Genomic DNA, 3068 nt, shown 5'->3' with positions numbered 1-3068 from the left:
ATATATATATATATACATATTCTTTTATATATGCTTTTCAGGCATGTGTGCAGTGGGTGCTTTTTACGTGCCACTGGCACGGGAGCCAGTCAGGCGGCACTGGCATCAACCATGTTCAAATGGTGCTTTTTATGTGCCACTGACATGCACACAAAAAGAAATAATAATAATAATGAGTGGAAATTGAACCAGTGAGTGTGTTAGGTATTAAGGCATTAAAACAATATGACCCTCTCCAGACACAACAAAATAAAACATATACACAGAAACTATAACAAATACTGATGAAGAGAGAGAGAGAAAGAGAGAGGGAGAGATGTGGAGTGATGTTGAGTGATGTGAAGTGTAAGCCACGGAAATTGAGAAACCATGCAACAGACAAAAATGAAATGCTTAGATGCGTCTTTCCTTATCAAGAAATAACCTAGCAATGTAGGAAAAATTTAATCCTTCTTAAGATTATCTTAAGAGCAGATTCATTATCAAAATGTGTGGTTTTCTAAATATCTGAGACGAGCCTCAGGAGCCTTCAGCAAGTCTCTCTCTTCATCTCTGAACTCTAATTGACCAATGCCTTGGTTGTGGAAATCAAGCAGACACCTGCTTTGTTTCAATTAATTTTTGAAAATAACGAAGAATTAAGTAAAATAATTGTCATAATTAAGTTGGGTTTTTTTTAAGAACATAAATTAACAGGAAAAATGTTTACCAGGCACAGCACAACACAATGGCAGAGAGATAAAAACAGAGCAGAGACAGACCGGTACCATTGTAACAAGACACCGGCACTATTCATTAGTAAGAATACCAGAGGTGGTGGTAGTAATGGTAGAGGTCATGGTGGGAGGGAGGGATGGTAGCGATGGTGGTGGGGTTTTTCAGAAGTAAAGACTAGAAGAAAATTATCAAGAAATCTACTCTCTCACCCCCACAGGCTGAAGATAATTTAATAACGATTATAGACGTTAGAGATAATTACTGCTGGAATCATTAGTGCTTTGGATAAAATACCTTGTGGTGTTTAGTTTGGGATCTTTCTGTTCTGTGAAGTTGCATGGCTTAGTGGTTAGGGCATTCAGCTCACAGTCGAAAGCTCAGGAGTTCGATTCACAGCGATGCATTACATTCTGAGTTCAAATTCCAGTGACTTTGCCTTTCATCCTTTTCAGGGTCCTTAAAATAAGTACCAGTTGAACACTGAGATCGATGTAATCGACTCAAGCCCCCCCTTTCCCCAAGTCGACCTTGTGGCAAAATTTGAAACCATTACTATTATTATTGAGTGAGAGAGCAATGCATGCCTTCAAAGTGACACTGGGGTACAAGTATTCAAACCCCAAAGAATTCCTCTCCACACATCGCTATGATGCTCCCCCCACTACTTCTGCTCATGATCATAGGTGCACATATCGTCAGCCACCAAGGGACATGCTCAATTGGTTAAGGTCAAGCAACTGACAAGCAAGTCTGTGTCTGTGGTATTGAGCAGAACATTTGCTGTAGCCCATCTTTTATACCAAGACAAAACAATGTCCATGATAACACCTCCACTCAGTTAAGATCAGAAACCATGAGAGCCACTGCCTGGAATTGCATCAAGGTATTTACGATTATTATAATTATTATTATTATATGGGAAATAGAGTTGAAGGTAGAATTAGTATTTAACTACATCTCTTTATAAAAAGCTGCTCTTGATGCTAAACACTCTTTGCAGAGTGTTGAGAGCAGTCGACTCATTCATATGTCCCATCTCTTGCCAGGGAGAATGTTGAGGCACAAGATGTGCCTCCATCCTTGCCATCCCAGATGGTTCTAGATATTTGTGCAGACATCTCCAGGTTCTTCAATAGACTCAACTAAACATTCACAAAACATCTCGTAAGTAACTTATTATTATTATTATTATTGGTGAGCTGGCAGAATCGTTAACATGCCGGGCAAAATTCTTAATGGTTTTTTGTCGGACAAAATGCCGAGTTCCAATTCTGCCGCGGTCCATCACCAGGTTCTTGAACAGACTCAACTAAACATTCACAAAACATCTCATAAGTAACTTATTATTATTATTATTATTGGTGAGCTGGCAGAATCGTTAACACGCCGGGTGAAATTCTTAATGGTTTTTCGTCGGACAAAATGCCGAGTTCCAATTCTGCCGCGGTCCATCTCCAGGTTCTTGAACAGACTCAACTAAACATTCACAAAACATCTCCTAAGTAACTTCTTTGAAGGTGGCGCAGTTCTTCCTTCTCTCTCTCCCAATCTGTAATTATTGTTGTTGTTGTTATCTGTAAATGGCCAACGCAGTTTGCCTTTAAGTGCAACAATAAAATCTTCTGTTAAATGGTCATGGGTGTTGTTCAGTCAGGCGGTACTGGCATCGACCATGCTTGACTGGTGCTTTTTACATGCCACCAGCACGAGAGCCAGTCAGGTGGCACTGGCATCGGCCATCAACTCAATCTAGCTGCCATTTGAACCCATAGCACTGACTTGTAGTAGTTTAGCGTCCTATATGCCCTTGGCCAGTGGTCAGCACTCTGCCCACCTCCTGTTGTTGGTTGTCAACATCAACCGATTCCTTGACAATTCTGCAAATATAAAATAAACGGCAAAAACAAGACAGTAATGGAATTGATATATTTTTACCAATCAACACAGTTTGTTCTTTAGATTTATTTCCAAATAACTCCGAGGCATCTCACTTCGCATCACCATTTCTTCTTGGCTTTCAAAAAAAACGGCTACTTTTTTTTTTTCTACCCTTCTTTTTCCTTTTTTTTTTTACATTCGTTAGCTGTAAAAAAAAAAAAAAATCCAAAAACCGTTCTGTAGGCCCATTTATATAGTCCAAACTTTTCCCCCAGTTCTTTGAATTCAAAAACATTAATTTGAAAATAAAAAAAAATAAAAATAAAAAAAAACGCCCTAATTAAAAATGGCAATGTATGTATAATGTGTAACATATATATACATATATAAATATATTTTATATATATGTATATATAATCATGTGTATATATAATCAGAAATGTGTAATATCTTATGATCAATAGTTTGACTTG

This window comes from Octopus bimaculoides, chromosome 26 (genome assembly GCF_001194135.2).
Source record: "Octopus bimaculoides isolate UCB-OBI-ISO-001 chromosome 26, ASM119413v2, whole genome shotgun sequence".
Classification (NCBI taxonomy): Eukaryota; Metazoa; Mollusca; class Cephalopoda; order Octopoda; family Octopodidae; genus Octopus; species Octopus bimaculoides.
This window is presented reverse-complemented; position numbering follows the sequence as displayed.